General features: G+C 40.3%; 1 long non-coding RNA gene across 2 annotated transcripts; it reads right to left on the reverse strand.

Moving 5' to 3' along the window:
* Window positions 1-890: 890 nt before the first annotated feature.
* Window positions 891-27,217, reverse strand: LOC129196681 (uncharacterized). Of its 2 annotated transcripts, XR_008574191.1 has the most exons (5): window positions 27,148-27,217; window positions 19,530-19,761; window positions 14,599-14,848; window positions 2,159-4,667; window positions 891-1,624 (listed from the first exon to the last, which is right to left on the reverse strand). It is a non-coding gene; the product is annotated as an uncharacterized LOC129196681 (long non-coding RNA). The 2 variants fall into 2 exon arrangements; XR_008574192.1 differs by lacking the exon at window positions 14,599-14,848.

The following is a 27,217-nucleotide window of genomic DNA, read 5'->3' on the forward strand; positions in this document are numbered from 1 at the left end:
CATCTCCTCAGACACAGAAGGTGCTGTTATGCAATTCAAAGCATGAATAATGTGGACAGTTTTCTAGTATTTTTCTGTAAATAAATTTAATATTTAGAGAACGGGGGAGGGGGGGGGAAGGAAAGTATACTGCATTTTTTCATACGAATTATGGGGTTTTAACCACAAACTTGGTACCTGTAGAGTCCCTTCTCCACATACCGGTACCAATTTTGTAAAGACTGATTTTTATATCAGATCCTTCATGCAGTAAATGATAAAAATGAAGAAAAGAATGGCTTTTCTAAGCGCAGCTGGTTATATACTTTTTGAAAATTTTACCTTTCATTTTTCTGATGAGTGCCTTATTATTGCAGAATAAGATTTTGGTGTTAAAAGATATATTACTGGTTACATGATATTTGTTGTCACATGAAGGCTAAGAATACGCTATTGTTCTGTTAGTCCTGTAACTCTCTAACAAGTATAAATATTTACAAATGACTGAAGAGAAGAAATTAAGAAAAACTAAGAAGGGTCTGTAAACAGATATTATTTCTTTTTTATGATAGACAAGAACCTCATTTGAGTAAATGACCAAGGGTTTCAGGCCAGAATGGTAAAGATAATGTAATACTTATGAAGAACTCCATAACTAAATTCCTATGCAGAAGTGTGAAACAGCATAGTAGAAAGGGCTAATTCAGCAGCACAAGCAGTTTCAGCTGTATTGTATTAGATTTTTTGTTGGGTTTGTTGTTTTGTCTTTGGGTGTTTTTTTTTTTTTCTTTTGTGAAGGACAAACTTTAATAAATTGTCATGGTTTAACCCTAGCTGGTAAGTGAGTACCACACAGCCACTTGCTCACCCCTCCCCCCCTCAAGGGCATGTGAAGAAGAATGGAAAAAAAAATTGAGGGTTGAGTTAAAGACGGACTAATAGGATAAAAAAAAAGATAATAACAATAATATACATATAATTTTCATACATATATATATATATATAAATTAACTCAGCCAAAACCAGAACACAAATATCTGTTTGATTTCAATTCAGCTTGCTTCTTAATATTATAAAACATTTTATCCTGCAAATCTCTCTTATACACAACCAAAGATACAGGATGTCCTCTGAGACTTTTATTCACAAATAGTTGATTTAACTAAAGTTTACCATGCCAGCTTCAGTTTTGAAATCATTGACCACGATGAAACTGTAGGTAATGTCAGTTTATCTTGAGATCTTAAAAATAACCAAAAGCAGGAAAAAACTGAAAAAATGAAACCCCTTTTACATTGTAATCAATTACCCATGTGGCAGAGAGCAACATGTTACTAAACCAACACTTGATACCTCGGTGTCATTTTAGTATTTCCAGGTGTTGTTCCTCTTTTCCCTTTCCCTCCAGGTTTCATTACCCACGGAATAGATTCTTGCATTCCCAAGTATTGCCATTCTGCTTCATGGTCCTGCTTCAGTCAGGAAAATTCTGTGCAGTTTTATAACATGTTGGTGTGTTTTTTCCATGAATTACAGTATTCTCTTTTTTTTAGGTCATTTTGTTCAAGTTGGATGCAAGATGGAACATAGGGAGTGTCAGTCTTCGGTTAATATGGTTTATGGATATGCCATAGTCCCCAGAAATCTTTAAAAAAATTGAGAATTGTGCAGGTATGCAAATAATGTTAAGGACAAACACCTGAGTGATTCTAACAGACTGGCCCTTTTTGACTTCTTATTGCTCTATTTTCCCCACACTGATATCTCCCCCTTTCCTTGCCTGTGTTCCTCACCTAAACATTGCAAATCAGTAAACCTCCCCTCAGTCTTGAAGGTGATTTGGAGAGCCTCCGCCGCTGACTCAGGGTGACGGGTGGCCCCCCTGGCCCATGGGGCTGGGGCTCTCTGGGGACAGCCCCAGGAGGGCTGGGGCAGGGGCTCGTCTCTCTGAGCGGGTTATTGGGGCTCCCCCGCCTGCCCTTGCCCCTCTCTGCTCCTTCGTGTTGGTAGAAATAAATCTTTAATCATTTAGCCTAGCAGACACCAACATATATAAACAGTGGTTTTGTTTCATTGCTTTAACTAAGTTTTAACTTAAGCTGTCAGAAGCAGCAGTATTACCGGGTTCTCATTAGTCAAATAATTACTCTGAGGGTTTCTTATTTAAATTATAACTTACCTTCTTTACATGTCTCCTTCAGTTCTTTCTTTGCCAAGCAGACAATAATCTCTTTGATGAGAATCAAGCTGAACAATAGGTCTGTGCTTGCTTATGAGCTAAAAGAGCTGAGTATAGCACTGTATGATAAATGAGTATTCTAGAGTTTTTAGAAATATAATTTCAACAGAAAAAAACATATGTATCTTTTTAAAATCTGAAAGGCTATTGTCAGCTTGTCCAATTTTAATTGCAACAGAGGACTGACTGCAAGTGTCTGAAATATAGTGTAGCATAATGGTATTTTCAGCGCAGAGTGAAATCTGCAAGAGATCCTTTTTTTTACTTCTGAAATACTTTAATGATCCTTTTCCAGTCCAATGAAATTTAGCCCATGTTAATGTTGTACTAAATCACCTGGGTAAGCAACAAGACAAAGCATACATACTGAGACATAAGCAAAGCCATATTCTCAGGAACCAGATGCTCTTACTGCACAAGTTGTTGTCATTAAAATGAACAACACATATTCCTTGCTTGTGAAATTCCATCACTTATGCCAGGTTTCTGATAACAGGCTATTTCCAGGCAGTGGCTCCCAGCTGTGTTGCTTCATTTCTATGCATGGGCTGAATACATGAAGTCAGACTATGCACAGGAGCCAATGTGTCTATACTCTGTGCTCTTCTCAGTTTAGGTTTTACACTGTCAAGTCTTGTTTCTGACACAGAAGACGTACGTTCTTGTTTTATTTTCCTTTTTTTTTCTTTTCTTCAGTTCTATGTTTATACTTGACACGTCTAATTATGGAAGAAATGCATTATTTTCACAGAAAAATCATTTTCTAGAAAATGTTACAGTTCATGTAAGAAATGCTAAAGAAATGAAAAATCTACAACAAATTATGAGATGTAGATATACAGAATAACAATAATAATAAAAGTCTCAATATCAGTCAGTTTGCTAATACTGACAGCACAATACTCAAGTTTTCAAATTTCCCAAACCTTGACACTGCTTTTTTCATCATCTCCAATTACTCTTATGAGAGCTGATTTCTCATATTTTGTTGTTCAATTACTCAACAAATTTTGCTATATTTCAGAATAAAAAAACCTGATGTGCAAACTGGATGGAAGAAACAGGCCTATAATTTATAAGTCTCAACTTTTTAAACAAAAAGTCAGGTCAACCTCTAATAACATTCAGATCAATAAAATTCCCAATAACAAAAGCCATTTTTATAGCAAAAGAGGAAAATAAAAACAGGGTTGGAAAGCTAAGCCAAAACCCGAATTAATGGTGGTGCCTGGCTGTACGAGGGAAATTCACATTCATGAGTGCTAGAAACTGCCCACGGAATCATACCTGCATTAGTGTCTAATGGAAAATGAATGGATGGCTCAGAGGAACCGTAGCTCTGACTTCTCCAAATTAAGTACTCTGTCTACAGCTCTGGAGACTCAGACTCACTCTTATTTGGTCTTCTGGCCTAACACTATCAAACACTATATCTGAACTCCTCCATAACCTCTCAAATTCGTACTGTCCTGAGATTAATTTATGAGAGATTTACTTTAGGTTTCCCTACACAGAGCTTGTCTGCCAGCAGAGTAGCTCCTTTGTGAGTTGAATAATCTTATCATCACAGTAGTCAGAAAACTTTGTGAGGTTTAACTCTTAATGGATGGCACCAGAACTTTGGTCAGGACACATTCCTTAAAAAGAGAAGAAAAGAACATAAAGATTTTCAACATTTACAGCTGGGTTTCATCTGAATTCAAATAAAAGAGAAAAAAATCTTTAAAATACAGAAAATTCAGGTGTGCTGTCACATGTAAATCTGGTCAAGTAAATTCAACCTCTAGTGTCTTTCCTACTTATAGAATTCTCTGAAAAAATACTATTTTGTACTTCTATTACAGTTAAGACACTAATGAGCTGTTTTGGGGTGGGGTTTTTTTTTTAACTTTTGCTATCAATTGCAGAAATTATAACATAGGAAGATTGATACAGAATAGAAAATTCAAATCAGCTACATAGTTCAGTGGCTAAATCTGCAACAAACAAAAACCAAAATAAAAATAAACACATGGAATTTTCATAGCTTTCAAAGGCTTACGTTATCAAGAATGATTCTGATATTTTTGTAGAATGATGTGATGAGTTGACCCCTGCCAACAGCTAAGCACACACAGTGGCTCTGACTCTCCCCCTCCCAAGCAGGATGGAGAGAGAAGAAGAGCAAAAGCTAAAAACTCATGGGTCAACATAAAGACAGTTTAATAAGTGAAGGAAAGAGGAAACAGGTGATGCAAAGGCAGTTGTTTACCACCTCTCACAAGCAGACTGATGTCTAGCCATTCTCCAAACAAGAGACATGTTTGAGGACAACACTGTTTTTCACTCTGCAACCAGTTTTTATTGATGAGCATTACATTATATAGTGTGGAATATCCCTTTATCCAATTTCCAGTCAGCTGTCCCAGCTATGTTCCCTCCTAATTTTTGTTCTGTTTCCAGCACTTGCCTGGAATAAGGAAAAAAAGAAGGAAAAAAAAGAGATGGAGAAAGAGTAAATTAGAAGACCTTGATGCTGTTGCAAGTAAAGTTTAGCATTAGCCAAAACACTTGCGTGTTACCAACACTGGTTTAGCTAGCAACCGAAAACACAGCACTATACATGCTGCTATGAAGAAAGTTAGCTCCATCCTGGGCAGACCCAGTACAAGTGATTTACTTCCCAATAAAAAGATAATCTAGTTTTTAACATGAAACCATGCTTTCTCCAGTAGATTTTTTTACTACTACAAGCAAAATTGATTCAATCAGAAAAGATAGTGACATGCATCTATTTTTGCCATTGTAAGAAAGAATTATCTTGATTGGACTGCAGGAAGTGCTATGCACAATATCTCCCATAATACACCATGGAAACACATCAGCTCCTAATTGAATTTGAAAGTATATTACAGACTCTGAATTCTGTCAGTTCTTTTATCAGGAACAGAAAAGGTACACATTGTGCTCACCACTTTGTCATGGGGGTGGAAGGAACAAGGGGCTAGAGGGTGATGCTCAGATGCTTAGCTAGCTTAATGAGTATTTCAATACCAGCAATTGCACTCAGTGAGGCATATGAAATATACAGGATATTTTTGGAATCAGAAATTATGTCACATGAAACTGCGGGGTCTGTATAAAATGAAAAAAATCTCAGTGACCTGTTAGACAGAGATTTATTTCTTGTTCTTCCTTGATATAAAAACAAAGTTATGCCCCTAGCCCATAACTCTGTTTGGCAGATATATCATCTTATTCTCAGAACTACTGTTCTCAGTCTTTAGCTTTCAGGATTGTACCATTCAGATCTTGTTACTATAACCACTAATAGAGTGATGAGATTCTTGGGGGATAGTACTTCTCAGCGTGACTAAGACATGATGATATCCTCATGGGTGTTCTTAGACTACATGTTAGGAGCGTGTTTGAAAGAATAGCTGTAGAAGCAGCATGGAGAAATAACAGATAGTCCAGATTGATCTGATGTTTGATGAGAACAGAAAGACTTAGCTTCTCCGAAAAGATCAATATGACTATCTAGGAAGACTACAAGTGCAGACTGGAGGTGAGCTACAGTCAGCAGTTGCAGTGAACACCACACCTCTCAAAAATAAGACTAATCTACTCAACAGTGCTTAGCTTCTGAGATTGCAGGCAGCTGGTAAAAACAGAGACTCAGCAAAGGAAAAAAAAAGTATATAAAAACTTTATCTGTTCCTTCTGCACTTGAGGAGTCAGCATGATTCAGTTAGGCGAAAAATAAACCTTTTGTTGCTTTAACTGCTAATTTTCTTTTATACCTGATTTTATTGTTACTTAGATCATAGAGAATAAACTAGCTCCTCAGAAAGAGCATAGTTATTGGTGTTCTTTCTCGAAACAGGCATTCTGTCTCCTGCTATTTTTGCTTCTAACATCCACAAGGAGTTTATTTAAAAAAGGTTTAGTATTGATTTTATTATTGGCATTGAAATTCTAGACTTAAAATATTTTGAACTTGAATTATACACAGTGAGCAAATTCTACTTGTTTATACCTTATAAATAGTATATTGTAAAAAAAACCATAAATACTTCTCCAGTACTAAAATTATGGAATATTGCCATACATTAAAAATAACAAATATGCCAAATTGATAAAAATAAATAAAAATTAAGTAAGGATTTTTATTAAATATTTTAACTAGAAAGAAGGAAAAAAAAACCCACAACAAATCCCAGAAGATGAAGAAAGCAAATGTGCATTGGCAAGAAAAAAGAAACAAAAATCCAAGTGGGAGATCAAAGACTATGACTTCAAAAAGAACTTCCTCCAAATTTAAGTCCTCTCATGCCTACTTTCTCACCTCCTTTTCCTTCACGCATGCAATGTGTTTGCAAAAGATTGTTTAAAAGCATGAAAAAAAAAAAAAAGAAACACAAAGAGTTTTGACCATTCAAAGGCTCGTTACCATATCAGTTCATGTCCTGCATTCTGAGGACAGTTCAAACATCTAAACAGAAACAGAATGTGGAGGTATGACAGAAGTGACCAGTGCCCTCTGACCTGGCAATGAGAAATTAAGCAACATACCCTAGGCTATGTCAGATGATACTATGTATCTGACATCTTTAGGCAACTGAATCACAGACTTTTGTCATGATGGTTCACCTAAAGACTGAAAAACAAAAAGGCAAGGAAAACAATAACCCTCCCACTCAGAAGTGGTCAGTCAGCTCACAGTCTGTTAGAGTGCGCGGATGTGTCTGTTTTAATCAAAAATTTCATCTAGGAGGTTTCTTTGGCTGCATTTAAGCTAGAATTTATAGTTAGAAGTCAGGTGAGAAAAAGGTGAAAAAATTACAGCACACAGAACATAACATATCACTGATAAGTCTTGCCTGAGAAACTCCCTCTTAGTTCCGCCAGGCACAGAATTATGACTTTAGCCTGTGTCTTCTGTGTTCCTGGAGTTTCTAGAGTTCCTTCACTGCCACCTTCATATAGACTTAATCTCTCTTATCAGAGTTCTGCTGACCAGTTGTTGAAAGAGAAAGAGTGCACTTGTTTCTGGTTTCTGTCTCATCCCTCTCCTGTTCCTGTGGCTATTCAGCTGTAGAAGAGGCTGCCTCTTCTGATTCTTCCTCATTCTCCCTCTCAGGATAAACATTTTCTTCCCTTACTAACCTCTGCTTCCATTGTTTCTTCTTGACTACAGGAGAGAGTTATAATCAAGGCCTGAACCTCTGGTTTAGCCACAGAGTTCATTTGTATGTCCTCAGATCCAAAGACCCTCTTGCCCTTTTAAGGGTGCAGAACACAGACTCAATAAGGTGTAGGCTATGTCCCAACTTGGTGCTAGAATTTGCATCTCTTTGGTGTAGGCAAGGCATCCTTTTTTGTTGTATGGTTTGCCACTTCAATAGGATACTACACCTGTTCAGGCATGAAGTCCCAGACCATCAGAGGTGAAAAACACTCCAAGCATCTGCCTAAATTCTCCCACACACCTTGCCATCCATAAATTGGCTGCCTCAGAGCAAATCCCTGTGTGGCATTCCAACTGGTTGTTTAACCTTAGGAAAAGCCAAAATCTGACTCATTGCATAAACCAATAAAAGCATTCTGGTTACATAGGGATGTTCAAGAGACTGAAGGGCCACTGCAACAAGGCAGGAAACATCTACCCTAGAGGAGAAGGGGGTGGTGCCATTCTTCATTTCTCCCACAAATTGGCTTCCAGAGGAAAAGAGGAGAAAAGTGTAATTGCTAACTATATCCACAATTTGGTTCCCAGAGTACTGAGATGGCAGCAGTGCAGGGCCCAAATAGCAGATTAGGCTAAAGGCCAGTGCTTTTATCATAGCTCTCCCAGGCAAAGTCAAACAAATTGATAAACAACACAGCAAACAGAAAAAGCCAAAAGTGGCCACTTTGGAGTTTGATGTACAGCAAGAGAGGGAGCACACCACAGAGCAGGTGAAGGAACAAAGAAAACAGTATTGAAAGCAAACCAGTCAACATTGTGACAAGCAACAGCAACAACCCACTAAAAGTACCAGCTAAACAGTTATAACAACTATAAATTCAGTGTAGCATATTCCAGTGAAAACTGTCATTATCTAAAACGATTCAAGAGCCACAGTGGCTGCCAAAAAGGGCTTTGGTGGTTTAACCCCAGCCAGCAACTAAGCACCCACACAGCCACTCACTCACCATCTGCCTCCTCCCAGCAAGATGGGGGAGTGAAGCAGAACAAAAGCTGAAAACTCATGGGTCAAGATGAAGATGGTTTAATAGGTGAAGGAAAAAAACAAAACCAAAACCCAAAAACAACAAACAAGGAAAAACACCCCAAACCAAATAACCCCAAAACCAAGTGATTCAAATATAGTTACTCACCACTTCCTCCAAGTAGACTGATGACCAGAGAGTCCTGAGAAACAGCTGCTTTGGAAAGACTATGCCCCCAATTTTCTTGCTGAACGTGATGTTTTACAGAATGGAATATTCTTTTGGTCAGTTTGGGTCAGCTTTCTCAACTATGTCCCCTCCCAACCTCTTGCCCACCCCCTCACTCTTGCTTGCTGTTGGGGCAGAATGAGAAGCAAACACTGTTCAACAATAACCCAAACTTCAGTGTGTTATCATCACTGTTTTAGTCACAAATCTAAACCACAGCTCCTTATGGACTGCTGGGAAGAAAATGAGCTCCATCCGAGTCAGATCTAGGACACATAGTTAAACAGCTTGAAGTTTGCTTGAATCTAGATAAAGGGAGCCTTCATGTATTTGCAAGAATACATGGAGAGGTATTCTGAGATACCTATCCAACTATCTCTATAATTAGTTGATGGTATTAAAACTTTTTCCTGATAAGTTTTAAGTTTCCTGATATTACCTGATAAACATAAAGTTTGAGGAGAACTACAAATCTATTCAGGGATTACAGAATGTCTTGACATGCTCTAGGGAGAGAAGATAAATCACACATTCAGATTTTCTTGTTCTTGTGGCAGCTTGTTTGTGTCATTTTGATTTTTACAATACTGAGCATAAGTGTTGCAATAAAAGCTACATTACAATATACAGTTTCACTATACATCTAAATATAGAGTTATATATATCATTATATATATTATGTATAGGTTAATTACACATAAACACACATTCAAAAATATTTAAAATTGTCTAAAATCGAAGGTTTATTTTATTATACACAAGGTAAAATTATCATTGTGTTTATTTAGTTTAGGAGACTTTCCATTAGCTTTTCTGGGTGATGATTGATCTGTATAGGCTCTTTTCTGACTTGATTGTCAGACTGTTAGCTTTATTAGGATTGACCTGTCAGCCATAAGACAACATCTGTCTCAGACTCTTAAAATAAAATCAGTTATATATTTTTTTATTTATTGAAGCATACCTTTAACTTTGCTGAGTGTGTTGGGTTTGCGTGGCAAGGTTTGTGGCGGGGCGGGGGGGCTACAGGGGTGGCTTCTGTGAGAAGCTGCTAGAAGCTCCCCCTGTGTCTGATAGAGCCAACGCCAGCCGGCTCCAAGACAGGCCCGCTGCTGGCCAAGGCCAAGCCAATCAGCCCCTCTGTGATAACATATTTAAGAAGGGAAAAAACAGTTACAGAGAGAGCTTTTGCAGCTGGAGAGAGGAGTGAGAAGATGTAAGAAACTCTGCAGACACCAAGGTCAGTGCAGAAGGAGGGGCAGGAGGTGCTCCAGGCGCCGGAGCAGAGATCCCCCTGCAGCCCGTGGTGAAGACCATGGTGAAGCAGGCTGTCCCCCTGCAGCCCATGGAGGAAGGATGAGGGGGTGTAGAGATTCCACCTGCAGCCCGTGGAGGACCCCATGCCGGAGCAGGTGGAGGCACCTGAAGGAGGCTGTGGCCTGTGGGAAGCCCACGCTGGAGCAAGTTCCAGGCCGGACCGGTGGACCCGTGAAGAGGGGAGCCCACGCCAGGGCAGGTTTGCTGGCAGGACTTGTGACCCCGTGGGGGATCCCACGCTGGAGCAGTTTGTTCCTGAAGGTCTGCGCCCCGTGCAAGAGACCCACGTTGGAGAAGGTTGTGAGGGACTGTAGCCCGTGGGAGAGACTCCATGCTGGAGCAGGGGAACAATGAGAGGAGTCCTCCCCCTGAGGATGAAGGAGCGGCAGAAACAACGTGTGATGAACTGACCGTAACCCCCATTCCCTGTCCCCCTGTGCCGCTGAGGGGGGAGGAGGTTGAAGCCGGGAGTGAAGTCGAGCCCGGGAAGATGGGAGGGGTGGGGGGAGGTGTTTTAAGATTTGATTTTATTTCTCATTCCTCTACTCTGTTTTGCCTAGTAATAAATTAGATGAATTCCCTCTCTAAGTTCAGTCTGTTTTGCTCGTGACGATAATTAGTGAGTGATCTCTCCCTGCCCTTATCTCGACCCACGAGCTTTTCGTTGTACTTTTTCTCCCCTGTCTAGTGAATGAGGGGAGTGAGAGAGTGGCTCTGGTGGGCACCTGGCCCCCAGCCAGGGTCAACCCACCACACTGAGGAAGTTAAATTAAATGAGTCCTTAATCACCATCTCATCCTAATCTTTTGTGAAGAAAGATGGCATGAATTTTTACTTCCAATATAGGTACTGAAATTTAGCAGGTATGCTTATTATTGTTAAAGCTCAAAACCCATGTTATAATATAAGAAGACATATGCCAGTATAAATAAATCAGTATATCTGTTAAGACTGAAGTCAGAAAAAAAATTTACTTCTGGATTAGTTATTAATCAATAGAAAATATTTCAGCTTCCCCAAACTAGCTGTATTACTTATCGAATAGATTATATAGTCATAAATCCATTTCCATTTCATTTCTGAGTGTATTGCAAGTCTGATTCAGAACACATAGATTAAGAAAGCATCACTCTATAAAATTTAATAACATTGTACTGATCTGTATCTAAAGAAAGAAAAAAAGGAAGTGGATTTTATATATTTACCATAATTTGTTATATTTTAATTTATTTTATGGGATTATTTCCCCAAAGTATGTATTTAAAATAGTAATAAGACGTTAGGTTTTTCACTTTAAAATGGTCACTAAATAAAGAGCAAGATAAGAATATTTATTGTTTTACTGATGTTATAAAAGGTGGGACTAGGGGAAAAAATGTGGTCTTTTAGGATAATCTGAATGAATTAAACAGACTTGAACATTTAGTTCTTAAATTGTTTTGAATGATCCTTCTGAGACAACTTAGAAAGGTAATACAGTGGTCTTATGCTCACTAAGGGAAAGTAAAGTAATAATGAGAGTTAGTGACTTGTACTGAAATATGTGCAAGATGATCTGGATGAAGAAAAATGGTAGTTTTTTATTCCCTCCTAAAAATTGTTAGAGGCTCAAGTGAAAAGAAATCAGAGAAATATAGTGCATGTAAGAATCATGAATATGTATAAATACCCATGACAATGGTATCATAGCCATATTTCTCTAATATGTGTTAAATGCATTTATATTATTTAAATAATCCAGTCTCAAATGTAAATAAGTAGTAGATATTGTAAATCTAGGGACTGACCCCACAATTATTTATATTTATATGTATATTTTATCAAAACTTTATATCATAACAATTCATTTACACACACACACAAATTCACAATGTGCATTTGGGAATTTGGTGCTGCTAAATAACAGTTAAAATACGTGAACCATAAAATAATAATAAAAACATACACTGCCATTAGTCCCATGCAAGTTTTACTGGGTAAAATCTAGCTTATTAGTTATAAAGATTTCCCTCCCTCTGATATGTCCTGTATTTGCCTCCTTCAGAGAAGGTATACCTTAATAAAATAATACTTCAGTTAAATTCTGTTCAGGTTTTTATGAATTATACAGGCAAGATGGAAAAAAACTCCTTTCTCTCCTTATTTGACTTCATGAAATTTTAATTTAATTTGCCACTTTCTCCATACATGTCAGTATCTTTCCTCTTCTCTCTCTCCTGCATTGCCAAGCCTTTCCCTCTCTCCAGTCTTTTCATAATCTAAAATAACTAGTATGAAAATTTTACTTTAATATCATGTCACTCCCTACCACTTTATATTATTCTACCATCCTTGGAATGACTTTCCAAATTATTCTTGTAACACAAAACCCTTAAAAGTGTGCAAAGGGAAGTGGTGTTTTTGGGAGACAATAAATAGCAGTATGAAAATCTTAAGTTATGGCTACATTTAATCGTTTCAGGAGAATTGTCTATGGGAGTGAAAAAACTCCTTGGAAGGATAAGGCAGGTTGAAAGGGGTGCCTGTAAACAAATATTTACATGGAGAATGAGATTCATGTGTGGAGACAGGACTCTGACACCATGATGATAACCTGGAGAAGGTGGAATGCCTTGTATGCCTGGAGTGCTGTGATGAATGGATACTGACTCTTTAGATAGGACAGGCATGGCAGGAGATGAGGCAGGTTGCCCCTTATATGATGAAGTCGTATGCATGAAGTTTTGCTGTAGAAAGGTCAATAGGCAAATTAAGAGCTTGTGAGTCAAGATCAGAAGTGAGGGTAACAGTGCGATAGGAGTTTGTAACAGAAATGAACAAAGGCTTGAGAAACTCAAGAGAATCTCCAAACAGAGCCTGTCTCTTACAGGGGCACTCACACCTCTCTGACGTCCGCAGGCTTAACCCAATGGGACATGATCAATCCAGAAAGTTTGGGAGGGTGTTTAGGACAACTTCTGAACACATATGTCAGACAGACCTATCATGCAAGACTCCTGGATCTGCAGCTCGTGGGCAAGGAAGAACTGGTGATAATCAGTGCTAGCCTTGGCTATAGCAACCATGAAACAGTGAAGTTCAAGATCCCAAGCGCAGTGAGGAACGCAAGTAGAGCAGCATACAGACCCTGGACATTAGAGAGCAGACTTTGGCTTTTTCAGGGAACTGTCAGATGGTATCATCTGAGAAACTGCTCTGAGAGGCAAAGGAGCTCTAGGGAGCTGTCAGGTCTTTACGGGTATTTCCTCTCAGCACAAGAACAGTCCATCCCAATACTCTGGAAAATGAGTCATAGAATCATAGAATCATAGAATGGTTTGGGTTGGAAGGGACCTCAAAGATCATCTAGTTCCAAACCCCCTGCTGTGGGCAGGGACACCCTCCACTAGACCATGTTGCCCAAAGCCTCATCCAACCTGGTCTTAAACACTTCCAGGGATGGGGCCTCCACAACCTCTCTGGGCAACCTGTTCCAGTGCCTCACCACTCTCACAGGAAAGAATTTCTTCCTAACATCTAATCTAAATCGACCCTCCTTCAGCTTAAACCCATTACCCCTTGTCCTGTCACTACACTCCCTCATAAACAGCCCCTCACCATCTTTCCTGTATGCCCCTTCAGGTACTGGAAGGCCGCAATTAGATCTCCCCGGAGCCTTCTCTTCTCCAGGCTGAACAATCCCAACTCTCTCAGCCTGTCCTCATAGGAGAGGTGCTCCAGCCCTCTGATCAGCTTCGTGGCCCTCCTCTGGACTCTCTCCAACAGCTCCATGTCTTTCTTGTACTGGGCCCCCAGAGCTGGATGCAGTACTGCAGGTGGAGTCTCACGAGAATGGGGTAGAGGGGCACGATCACCTCCCTCGACCTGCTGGTCACACCTCTTTTGATGCAGCCCAGGACACGGTTGGCTTTCTGGGCTGCAAGTGCACACTGCCGGCTCATGTTGAGCTTCTCATCAATCAATACCCCCAAGTCCTTCTCCTCGGGGCTGCTCCCTATCCATTCCTTGCCCAGCCTACAGTCGGCGTATAAGAAGTCTGGCTTGGCTAAACCAGAAATTCATGACTGATTTCCAATGCAAAAAAGCATGTACACAGGAGATGGAGACAAGACACAAATGCAGAATATAGAAACTTTGCCCAGGTATGGAAAGCTGATGTCAGCAAAGCCAAAGCTCCCTTAGAATTGAAACTGAAAAATGATATCAAAGGCAACAGAAAAAGCTCCTGTGAAAAAGCTCCTGTAAAAAAGCAGTTAAAAAAAAATCAAGGGAAATCTGAGCCTGCTGCTGTATTATAATGTTATCAGTGAGGAATTTCATGTTGAGTATATTAAAGAGTATATAAACATATATATAGTGTATACAAAATCATATATAAAATCAAAGTGTATATAAAATCATAATCACAATGGTCCGTGTTCTGCTTAAACCCAGCTTACACTAATTCTTATCTACAAATAATGCTGAAGTCTGCTAAAAGAGGTGGTTGTTTTAGTGACAGTGGGCATAGATAAGGTTGGGGTACTCAATGCCACCTTGGCATTGATCTTTACAACAAGATCAGGGTCTTTGTGCATAAAGACAGGATTCAAGGAATTCAGTAGGAGCTATTAGCAGAAGATGATTGATTCTAGATTCACTTGAGAAACCTTGAGCCACAGAAGTCCTCAGCTCCAGACAGGCTGCATCCAAGAGTGCTGAGAGAGCTGTTTGCTGTCATTGTGAAGGCCACACTATTTTGATTCAAAAGTGTTCAGTCATGGAGACTGGGGAAGGTTCATGATGTCATGAGAAGGGCACCTGTTGCACTAGTCTTCAAAGAGACATGAAGGTTGATATGGGGAAATAAGGAAGGTCATCCTCCCTTCAGTCTCACTGGAAGACCTAGAACTGAAGAAAACTTAGTGGGTTCTGGTAATGTTCAGTATCATGATATAAAATGTAATTAATTTTTTTTTTAATAATTTCTAATGGGGGCTGTATAACACTGTTTATAGAATACAGAACATTTTAATATAGAAGTGTTATAAGTCACTTTGTATATCTATTTCCTGAAGCTGGAACATGCTCATCTGTGATTATAAGATGTGAGAGAAGGAAAAAAAAAACTGAGGAGGGATTCATGTTTTTGTTAAAAGATATGTATTTTTCTCAGTCATGCAAAACCTCTGTGTTTTGTATATGATGAAAAGAAAAAGTAACTCTGCTTGCTAGCCAAAAAACCCAAGTAATTTTGAACATTGTGGCAAAAGTCTATGAACTTTAAAAAAACCTTTGAATTTATGGATCATCTAGATTCAGATGTGCTTCTGTGAAAGGCTACAAGTTTTATGTTTGCCTCTGAATATTGTGATAATAAAATTATGAGATCATTCTGTAGTACCTCTTTTGCTAGCTATCTCAGGTGCTTTAAAAGACAGTAATTTTTTAAAATATGTTGTTGGTTCTTTAAATTTAGGCCAAGTCAGGAGTAACAATCTGCCTTCAAAAGATTTCTAAGAATTGTTATGGAATCTAAATAGCATGGAAGAAAAAGCACAGGCATGAGAATTAGAATAAAGGTAGTTTAGTCTTCAGTTTATATCAATCACTTTATATAAAATGTAACTTAGAGTTAAAAGTAGATCCAATATCTCCATACACTTGAATTATGGACAATAATTCTAAGGCTGAATAGGAGAAGATAGTGAAGCAGATTACCCAGTTTTCTTGTTTCAGTGCTGGATCTATGTGAACTGTCACAGAAGGACATATTGGAGTGAGCTGAAGGTGACCCAGCAAAAGAATTAGAATTTAAAAGGTTTTGTAATTGCTTATTGACTTTGACTCCAAAATCTGTATGTATCTCACAGTCACATTATAGATGTTTGTCTACAATTTCACTTTTTCATAGTCTTTACATCAGACAGTAAAAATGCCTTAGTTTTATGCGGTGCAATGAGACTAGACCTTAAGAAAAACTATCAAGATTCTTTAATAACACAATGTTAATGTTGTAGCTCAGTAAATATGATTTTGTTACTATTAATAAAAGGCCAGAGGGTTTGTATTAGCCCGAGATTGCAGAGTCTGAGGGCTTATCTGGGCTTGATGTGGTCCGAAGTGGTTTTAGTTTGTTTTAAAAAAAATATCTGACAGCTTAACATGTTCTGGCTTCACGAGTGTGAACACCTTACATGATAAGGTTAATAACACAACACAACTGTCTGTGTTTAACAAATGCCGGCCCATCCTTACAGGGCACCACAGCCCAAGACATCAGGTATCTCTGTGGGGATGGGGATGGACCGAGGCCAGGCCAGGATGTCAGCCCATGGGAAGTGGTCAGGATCAGGCTTGGTGAGGGGAAACCCGGGTCAGACACAGCCCCAGGATGAGGCTGGGCTAAGGCCAACCAGGAAACTAGTCCACCAGAGGAGACAGACACACCCCTGGGGCAGAGGTGCAGCTGCAAGGGAGCCGGGCCAGGTCCAGGGACCTTGCAGCAGGGGGCTGAGGGCAGACAGCTACCCTATGGTGATGGTCAAGGTAAGCAGACCTGTCCAGTGAATTCAAGACTTTGAGAGAACAAAGGAGGAAGAAGCAGACTGCTATAAGAAACCCCCTAAAAACAGCCCCAAAAAGAGACTGCAGGACTCGGGGAATGGTTGTTGTGCGCTATCCAAGTTGTTGACCACTTCCCAGCAAAGAGAGTGGGATGTTAGATTGATGGTAGGGCTCCAGCACCCCTGGCTCAGTGGAAATTGCTACTGTTGACTTGAAGACCCAGAGGATCATCCCAGAGGGTGAGCACAACTCTGAGGCAGAGGGGTAGGCACAGTAAGAATTTTTGTTTAGCAGTTTTGACTGTTTTATCATCAAAGAGTTTTTTCTGTATTGATTCAAACTATTAGTGTTATTGTAACCGGACTAATGGTTGCTTTTTGCTGCATTTCAGTTTGGTAACTGAGATTTTAATTAGGGGAACCATAATTCCCTAGCTATCTATATGAGTTCCATTTTCCCTATGTCTAGTTTTGAGTGCAATAGTATAGGTAATAAATACATCTGTTGCTATTTATTATGGAAAAGAGAAAAACAACATATTGATAAGTTAAAACAGTTTCTTACCTATTCCAAAATGCATCAGTCAAATAAATAAATGAAGATACCGAAAAGGTTGTATCATCTCTTTCAGGAATGATACTCATTGCCAAGAATCAGTTTTAATTATTGTAGTCACCACAGAATAACTCTACAGTATTAATGGATGTACTGAAGCTCTATAAAAGAAAATCTTTGAGCTGAGCATGCATAGAATTTATCATAATATGTTCGAAAATGTGTAACACCTTAGAAAATTCCCTTTCTCAACCACACTATATTCTAAGCAAAGGTTCTCATTTACATTTCAGCATTTATACTAGAAATATGTTCTATTCTTCTTTCCTAAATAATATGTCATAATTTAATTTTAATAACATAATCTCCAAAAATTATTCAGCATAGGAGACAAGGAGTTCTGTAATACTTATATTTGTGAACAAAGAGTTTTCATGTTCGAAGACCTACAGAAGGAAATTACTATGCAGGGGCAACACTGCATGTTGTAACCTGCTATCTGTTTTAGAAATGTGCAAGTAGAAATCTATCATGAAGGATGATTTGAAGATAAAAGGGTAAGTCTTCCAAATGACATGTTGGTTTTCTCTTAATTGGAAAAAAACTCATGCACAGCAAAATAATTGAAGCTCACCAGCCACTTGACTTTAAAATCTGATGGAGATAAGGCATTGCATTTTTTACTGAAATATGGCTACATGCCACACTGAATGGTTGATATACTTACACCATGAGATAGATTATGTGCATTATACATTCTAGGACTTGACGAAGAAAAGATGACACGTACAAGTTATGTCTGTACATCTCTCTTTTGGTAATGAAGAGAAAGCAACCATGTCATTTACTGCCATTCCAAACAAGCAGACCATGATAATGTCTAAAAAATTAATATGAAACCAGCTTAAAATATTTTCAAATTTTTGCTTTTTTTCTATCCTATCCTATCCTATTTTCTATTCCATTCCATTCTAAGATTTCTGGTCATTTTAGGGCTTTAGAGTTCTCATATGAGTTCAATGTTTCCTCTTGAGGCTCAGTCTTTGAACTAACTTAATCAACTTTTCAAATCTGAAAATGTGTGCCTGTGTACATGTTCTACTTTCCTATTTGGCAAAACCAGAATAGTTGTATTTATTTTTTTGCTTACTCACAATCTATTTAGAATCACAGTCGGGTTTGGCCTTTTTAGGTCTATTATTTTTCTCTGGACAGAGGGAAGAATTGGGGTAAAAATAAATGGAAATGAGTTACCACTGATGCAACAGTACATTTTGGGTAGTGGGGAAAATGAGGAATACTTCTGATGAAGGAAATGACTTGCAGAATGTGTCTCTATGTAACATCAGGCCTCTGGCATGCATCTGTTACCTCCTTTGCTGTATATGAATAAATAGAGATAATTGAGGATTCTAGACTCCAGCCACGAGGGGTGACTTCACAGGCAAAACCTTCCTATCAGCTCCTCAAATTATAATAATTTAAATGTGGATGCCTTCTGAAAAATAATGTTGTAAAAACATTAGGTAGATAAAGATGATATACACTGATTTTATCTGCACTTCCTAATGAAACAATGCTTACATGATCCCAATTACTTTTAAATTATGGACGGTTTCTACCACATTTGATGGATGAGTGCAGATATCAGAGATACTAAGTCATACATACAACCTGCCTTAAGTGTGGCAACAAAGCTGGGAAGAGAGTCACTTGAAGGTTGTTCAATAATTAGTAAAGAAGGATAAAATCCTGCAGAAGATTAATTATGTTCACTCTAAATCTTTTTATAGAAAAACAGGAATATATCGTATATAAAAAAATTTAGAATTTACTCTTATATCGGGTGACATTTTAACACTCTAAAAGCACAAATTATCTAATTAATACAGGAAAGCTATATTATTTTAGCTAAAATTGTTATAGATGGGGAAAAAAACCTTCCTAGTATCTGCCTCTTTAGTGTTAATATCACATTTCCAATGACCTTCTAGGACCTAAGATAGTTTCTGTTTTCTTCTACAAGAGTAAGAGAGGCTTAGGATGAGTTTCCAACAATAAGATGTTCATGGTGGGGGTTTCTTCCTCCCTTTGGTGTGAGGAACATGTTGTAATGCTTTTTTGTTCCTTGCTTTTTGCTCTGCTTGGGTTCAATTTTACATGTACTTTTAATACTGCTTACATGCTCACTCTTCTCATTTGTTCCCAGTTACTCTGTCTAATTGTGTAGACAAGTGCAATTACAACAATCATATTATTTAGTGAACTGACGGGACCTTGGAGAGCTTGTACAGGTTTTTTCCAAATATATCATTAATTAAAAGCTATAAATGTGACTACCTTTGTCCTTAGATCATCGCAGTTACAAAAAATACTAGTATTCTGATGCTAAAAACATTTGTGGAAACAGACATTATCTGGTTACTTGATTAACACCTAGTTTATGAAATTAATCACAGTGTAAACTCACCTCTTAGAAGAAACTAGATGATGTGAATAGGAAACAGTACAGTTGGCGAGGAATGCAGTGGCAGCAGTGGTAAGTTCTGTGGCTGAGTGCTAGACTGAGGCGGACAGGGGGTTCCCGGAGCCAGGGAAACCCAAGGACAAGCAGAGAGACCCACCAGGAGCTGGCAGCTCTCACCCGTGAGGCTGGCATGGCTTGGGCATTGCCAGGAGCAACTGCAGGAGATTTAAACAGTCTGAGGGAGCAAAGGAAAAAAAAAAAGGGCTCCGCTTCAGTCTCCACCATCCAGCTTCACAACCAAAACCACATATGAAGCTTTAACAGCTATAGACACCCACGAGCAAGGTCTGCAAGGAGAAACTGTACCAGCAGCACAGAGTGGATACCCTAAAAAGAAATGCCAAGTGCTCGTAGTGGGTGAGTCCCTGTTAAGGGGCACTGAGGTGCTCATCTGCTGGTCTGACAGAGACTCACAAGACGTACGCTGCCTTCTGGGAGCTAAGATCCGAGACATAGCCAAGAGGGTGCCACAACTCGTCAAGAGCACAGACTACTATCCACTGTTACTCTTCCACATGGGCATGAATGACAATGCAAGCTGGAACCTGGGCAGAATCAAGGAGGACTACAAAGCCCTGGGGGTGCGAGTGAAAAACATTGGTGCTCAAGGTATCTTTTCCTTCATTCTACCAATTGCAGGAAAGGGGGCAGCCAGGAACAGACGTATAATGCATATCAGCTCCTGCCTACGTGGCTGGTGCCATCATGAGGGTTGTGTCTTTTACAACAATGGGACATTCTTTGATGACTGTGACCTGTTAGGGAGGGGTGGGATGGGATCTGTCTAGAAAAGGCAAGGGAATCTTTGGCAGCAGGCTGGCCAGCTTGGTGAAGTGGGATTTAACCTGAAGGACTTGGGGGGCAGGGTCCAAAGGGGCAATACTCATGCCATCGCATCCAACTGAGGAATAAGCCAGGCCAACCAGAGCAGCAACAAATGTTCCTTAGCTGCCTCCCAAGACGAGAACCAGAAAGCCAACCACCTCAACGGTTTGTATGGCTATGGTGGACTCTCTTGCACCCTTCCAGGGAAACCTGCATGCTCGATTACCTCTCTGAAATGCCTGAACACCAACACATGCAGCATGGGTAATAAACAGGAAGAACCACAGATTTGTGTGCGGTCACAAGGCCATGATGTCTTTGCAATTACAGAGACATGGTGGGATAGCTCACATGACTGGAATGCTGTCATGGATGGCTATGTACCTTTTAGGAAAGACAGGCCAGCAAGGCGAGGTGGTGGAGTTGCTTTTTATCTGAGAGAGCAACTGGAATGTATCAAGCTCTGCCTAGGTGTGGATGAAGAGCAAATCAAGAGCTTATGAGTAAGAATTAAGGGGCAGACTAACATGGGTGGCACTGTTAGCATCATAGAATCATAGAATGTCCTGAGTTGGAAGGGACCCATAAGGATCATCGGAGTCCAGCTCCTGGCTCCACACAGGACCAGCCGAATCAGAGCATATGACTGAGAGTGTTATCCAGACACTTCTTGAACTCAGTCAAGCTCGGTGCTGTGACCACTTCCCTGGGGAGCCTGTTCCAGTGCCCGACCACCCTCTCAGTGAAGAACCTTTTCCTGATATCCAACCTAAACCTCCCCCGTCGCAGCTTCATTCCGTTCCCATGGGTTCTATCACTGGTCACCAGAGGGAGGAGATCAGCACCTGCCCCTTCGCTCCCCCTCAGGAGGAAGCTGTAGGCCGTGATGAGGTCTCCCCTCAGTCTTCTCTTCCCCAGGCTGAACAAATGAACAGACTTCAGCCTCTCCTCATACGTCTTCCCCTCTAGACCCTTCACCATCTTTGTTGCCCTCCTTTGGATACTCTCCAATAGTTTTATGTCCTTTTTGTACTGTGGTGCCCAAAACTGCACGCAGTACTCAAGGTGAGGCCACACCAGCACAGTGTAGAGTGGGACAATCACTTCCCTAGACCGGCTAGCAATGCCGTGCTTGATGCACCCCAGGATACGGTTGGCCTGGGCACACTGTTGACTCATATTCAACTTGCTGTCGACCAAGACCCCAAGTCCCTTTCAGCATGGCTGTCCTCCAGTGTCTCATCGCCCAGTCTGTATGTATAGCCAGGGTTGCCCCTTCCCAGGTGCAGAATCCGGCACCTGCCCTTGTTAAACCTCATGCGGTTGGTGATTGCCCAGTTCTCCAGTCTGTCCTGATCTCTAAAAAAATTATGTCAACTGGCTTGCCTTGGTCAACTAGATGGGTGACCTTGTTGTAAAAGGAAACTAAGTTTGTTAAACAGGCCCTTCCTCTCATGAACCCGTGTTGGCTGTGACCAATGACTGCATTGTCCTTCAGGTGTTTTTCAAAAACTCCCAGCATAATTTTCTCCATAATTTTACCAGGCACTGAGACTGACAGGCCTGTAGTTAACAGGGTCTTCTTTCTTGCCCTTCTTGAAGATTGGAACGTTTGCCAGCTTCCAGTCAACTGGGACCTCTCCAGATTCCCAAGACCATTGAAAAATAATTGAGAGAGGTCTCACAATGACATCAGCCAGTTCTCTGAGCACCTTGGGATGAATCCCATCTGGCCCCATGGACTTGTACGCATCCAGGTGGAGTGGCAAGTCCCACACAATTTTGGGGTCAGCTGGGAGTTTATCGTTACCGCAGTCACGGTCCTCCAACTCGGGGCAACTGGGGTACCAGAGCACATCATCAGTGTTGAAGACAGAAGTGAAGAAGGCATTAAATGTCTGTGCTTTATCTATGTCCATGTTAGTAAGCTGACCATTCTCATCCAGTAACGAGTAACTGTTGTGGGTGTTTACTACAGTCCACCTGATCAGGATGAGGAAGCTGATGAGGCCTTCTACAGACAGCTGGAAGTAGCCTCATGATCAGAAGCCCTGGTTCTCATGGGGGACTTCAACCACCCTGGTAGCTGCTGGAAGGGCAACACAGCCAGGCACACACAGTCCAGGAGGTTCCTGCAGAGCATTGATGATGACTTTTTGACACAGGTGGTGGAGGAGTCCACAAGGAGAGAGGTGCTGCTGGACCTTGTACTAACAAACAAAGGAGGACTGATTGGGAATGTGAAGGTTGAGGGCAGCCTTGGCTGCAGTGACCATGAGATGGTGGAGTTCAGGATCCTGTGTGGAAGGAGCAGGGCAATAAGTAGGATTACAACCCTGGACTTCAGGAGAGCTACCTTTGGCCTCTTCAAAATCCTGCTTGGATGAATTGCATGGGTTAGGGCTCTAGAAGGAGGGGTCCAAGAGTGCTGGTCAATATTCAAGCACCACTTCCTCTGAGCTCAAGTTCGGTGCATCCTGAAGAGTAGGAAATCAAGCAAAGGAGGAAGGAGACCTGTGTGGATGAGCAAGGAGCTCCTGGAAAAACTCAAAGGGAAGAAGGAAGTTCACAGAATGTGGAAAAAGGGACTGGCCACTTGGGAGGAATATAGGAATGTGGTCAGAGTATGCAGGGATGCAACCAGGAAGGCTAAGGCCTACTTGGAATTGAATCTGGCAAGGGATGTCAAGGACAACAAGAAGGGCTTTTTCAAGTACATCAGCAGCAAAAGGAAGACTAGGGAAAATGTGGGCCTGCTGCTGAATGAGGTGGGTGCCCTGGTGATGGAGGATACAGAGAAGGTGGAGCTACTAAATGCCTTCTTTGCTTTGATCTTTGCTACTGCTAAGGCCACCCCTCAGGAATCCCAGACCCTGGAGGTAGAACAGAAAGTCTGGAGAAAATAAGACCTTCCCTTCGTCAAGGAGGATAGGGTTAGAGAACATCTAGGCTAACTTGACATCCACAAATCCATGGGCCCTGATGGGATGCACCCACGAGTGCTCAGGAAGCTGGCAGATGTTATTGCTATGCCACTCTCCATCATCTTTGAAAGGTCATGGACAACAAGAGAGGTGCCTTAGTACTAGGGGAAAGCCACTGTCACTCCAGTCTTCAAAAAGGGCAAGAAGAAAGTCCCAGGAAACTACAGGGCAGTCAACCTCACCTCCATCCCTGGAAAGGTGATGGAACAGCTCATTCTGGGGGACATCAATAAGCATGTGGAGGAAAAGAAAGTTATCAGGAATGGTCAACATGGATTCACCAGTGGGAAATCCTGCCTGACCAATCTATGGTAGCATGACTGGCTGGGTGGATGAGGGGAGAGCAGTAGATGTTTTCTACCTTGACTTCAGCAAGGCTTTTAACACTGTTTCCCATAACACCCTCATAAGCAAGCTTAGGAAGTGTGGGTTAGATGAGTGGACGGTGAGGTGGATCAAGAACTAGCTGAATGGCAGAGCCCAGAGGGTTGTGATAAGCTGTGCAGTCTAGCTGGAGGCCTGTAGCTAGTGGTGTGCCCCAGGGTACTGAGTCCTGTCTTATTCAAGATATTAATCAACAGCCTGGACGAGGGGACAATGTACCCTCAGTAAATTTGCTGATGATACTAAACTGGAAGGCTGTGCTGCCATTCAGTGAGACCCAGACAGACTAAAGAATTGGGTGGAGAAGAACAAAATGAAACTCAATAAGGGCAAGTGTAGGGTCCTGCACCCAGGGAAGAATAACCCCAGGCACCAGTACAGGTTAGGAGTTGACCTGCTGGGAAGTAGCTCTGCCAAGAAGACCTGGGAGTCCTGGTGGACAACAAGCTCTGCATGAGCCATCAATGTGCCCTTGTGGCCAAGAAGGCCAATGGTATCCTGGGATGCATTAAGAAGAGTGTGGCCAGCAGGTCAAGGGAGGTTCTCCTCCTCCTCAACTCTGCCCTGGTGAGGCCGCATCTGGAGTTCTGTGTCCAATTCTGGGCACCCCAGTTCAAGAAAGACAAGGAACTACTGGAGAGAGTCCAGCGGAGGGCTACACAGATGATTAGGGAACTGGAGCATCTCTCGTATGAGGAAAGGCTGAGAGAGCTGGGTCTGTTTTGCCTGGAGAAGAGAAGACTGAGAGGGGATCTTATTAGTGCTTATAAATATCTAAAGGGTGGATGTCTAGAGGATGGGGTCAGATCCTTTTCAGTGGTGCCCAGTGACAGGACAAGGGGCAGTGGGCACAAACTGGAACACAGGAAGTTCCATCTGAACATGAGGAAAAATTTCTTCATTTTGAGGATGACAGAGCACTGGAACAGGCTGCCCAGAGAGATTGTGGAGTCCCCTTCTGTGGAGATATTCAAAACCCACCTCGATGCAATCCTGTGCAACCTGCTCTAGGTGATCCTGCTTTAGCAGGGGTGTTGGACCAGATAATCTCCAGAGGTCCCTTCCAACACCTACCATTCTGTGATTCTGTGGTAACCCCTTAAATGACTTGCTCAAGATCATTTATAAAAAGATGGGAAGAAAAGCTGTTTTTCCTGTGTTTAATTTTAACAAGGCTAATTTCAGAAATCTGAAGAAAAAGAGGTTGTTCAGTAACATTAAAAAAAGACCTGTCTCCTGACCTTTCCTCATTATTTGCTTCAAGTTATAAATAAGTCAAATGAAAGATGGATTTCCATTTTTTACAGTAAAGGCAAAATCACCAATAGTTTATTTTCAAGGCATTGTCAATTCCTATACTACCACTCAGTTCAGCAGACTAGACAACTTCAAAGAGGACAAACAAGAATTTTCCAAACTTTTGGGACTCACATTCATCTGAATGTGAAGTTAGTCACCTAGGAGCCCTCTGTAGTCAATGGAAAGAGATATTGTTTCCATAAAGTGATTTTTTTCTGTCCATAGACAAATAACAGAATAAGCTTAAGGAATATTACAAAAAAGACTTTCTTTGTGTGGGAATTCTTGTTCAAGCAAGATGGGTTCAACCATCTCCAAACTATGAAGGACACCTACATATCATTAGATTTTCTTCTTACAGTTTTGCATGTGCCCTCTATTCATCCTGTTAACATATGACATACCATATCCATTACCATTTCAAATATGAAAGAATCAGCAATGGATATGAACTCTTCATGCCCAGTTCTCCATATGTCTGCAATCTTCATTCTGTAAGGAGCATTAACCTATCCTTAACTGCTATATTGCAGTCAAGCTTGTTTCCTACGCTACTTTTTTAAACACAATTCTCTATTCTACTGTCTATTTAAGAAAAAAGTAATGGTAAATGTTGTCTAGGGATTCAAATTCACAAATTGCTGCAAGTGGTCTGAGTTACAGTACCAACTTAGTGTGTTCCTTTATATCACTGCAAATGTGAGGCACATCATAAACATATTTCAAAGCTCACTTATAACACTTCTCCCTAAAGGTTTAATTTTGAGAGCAGGAGAAAACAACAAGTGTAACAGGGAAAACAAAACACTGCCAAAATTATGATGTTTTCTTACCATTTCAGCAAATACAAATATTTTAATTGATATTTATAATAATTAACAAATGCATCATTTCAAACCTTTCACTGATTTTTTTTCTCATGTTCTATTCCTAAATAGAGCTTTTAGAACTCCCTGCGCCTGCAAGAAAAACTATCAAACTTGAGAAAGCTAGCTGTCAGGATTTTAATTCCTCAAGGAAATATTTTTATAAGGCCCTGACTTACAAAAATACAACATAATCAGTAGCTCTCATTTAGTAGTGGAACCTGATACGTATACATGATTTTTAAATGAGAATAAAGGTTTTTTTCTTTTTTTTAGAAACCAATTTCACAGGGCATTTAAAAAAATTATTGGCACCTATGTTCACTATTTTTTTCTGTTATTGTTTCTATATGATCTAATGATCTTATCGACACTTTTTTCTGACTGTTAGTCAAGTGAAATTTTCAGAGTGCTACTGTGTCAATCTTACAGTTTTAAAGTAAAAAGTATATCTTAAAATTTAGTAAAATGTTTTCAATATTTTGAAACTTTATTGTTGAACTTTTCATGACCTGCTGTTATCAGCCCAGTTTTATTAGCCAAATGTATGAAAATGTAACAGATTTCCATGATGATAATTTTCATTTCCAGTGAAATCTATGTACAGAAAACTTATTATAATAAAATTATTTTGGCATTAATAGCTAATTAAACTCCTGAATCATCCTGTGATCAAAGTTCAGTTGTAATTCTCAGAAATAAATAATTATGAAAGTTTATTTATAATTCATTTTCTGGTAATCATAACATATTTGGTAAATATAATTCAATTTGATCATCTAAATATAATAAAGAGACAAATATTCAGGTCTTGAAAGTGGAAAACAGCCTTAACTGAGTGCTTAATATAGTCTTATTTTGCTGCTGTTTAATCTTTATTGCTTGGCTTTTCTATATTTTATAGATTTTACCTGACAGGTTACTTAAAATACATAGCTGAGAGAAAAAAAATGCTAGTGTATAAACTACTACTTATCATCAAATATAAGGACTGACGTGGTTTAGCCCCAGCCAGCAGCTGGGTGCCACGCACCACTCACTCACCCCTCCCCTGGCGGGCTGGGGAGGAGAACGGGAAAACAACGGCAAAGCCTCGAGGGTTGGGATAAGGGCAGGTTACTGGGACAGCAAGGGAGAGGGAAACAATCAACAACAGTACTGATAACAGATATTCACAATGGGTGATAACAGAGAACAATTTACCGATCCGACGACCGACCGGACGCTCAGCCTGTCCCAGAGCCACACCGAACCCACCCCTGCCCGACTGGCC

The sequence above is a fragment of the Grus americana genome, chromosome 1 (assembly GCF_028858705.1).
Source record: "Grus americana isolate bGruAme1 chromosome 1, bGruAme1.mat, whole genome shotgun sequence".
In the NCBI taxonomy this organism is placed as follows: domain Eukaryota; kingdom Metazoa; phylum Chordata; class Aves; order Gruiformes; family Gruidae; genus Grus; species Grus americana.